The following is a 435-nucleotide window of genomic DNA, read 5'->3' as shown; positions in this document are numbered from 1 at the left end:
ACCGCTGATCTCCAAACAACACAACCATCCGCGCCAGACTTTGTGCTGCCGGACGTGACGTAAACGCGCGGTTTCCTACCAAATCCGAGCCGCCACACTTAAACAAACCCCCATTCACTACAGCAAGCCTATAATGTTGTTTTAGTCAGTAAGTATATTTTAATGTGCTCACTTCTATCAAAACGCAAGCATTTAATCGAGTAGCTTTAAAGAGCTTTCAATAGTTGTTCTTCTTGTTGCTTTACGGCGGATCGCAGACTTATAAGTGCATTACCGTCACCTATATCTCAAATGGACCATTGACACTCGATCTACAATCTCCTGATTAACCTACCAACCCACATACAAACACCCTTGATTCTTGTACCGCTGAGAGACCCTTTCAATAGTTCTCTCGCTCTTTGTGCTTTAAGCACGAATACCAGCACTGCCATC

Source organism: Sinocyclocheilus grahami, unplaced genomic scaffold, assembly GCF_001515645.1.
Source record: "Sinocyclocheilus grahami isolate Dianchi unplaced genomic scaffold, SAMN03320097.WGS_v1.1 scaffold10680.1, whole genome shotgun sequence".
NCBI lineage: Eukaryota > Metazoa > Chordata > Actinopteri > Cypriniformes > Cyprinidae > Sinocyclocheilus > Sinocyclocheilus grahami.
The sequence above is the reverse complement of the archived record's forward strand: the minus strand, read 5'-3'. Positions refer to the sequence as shown.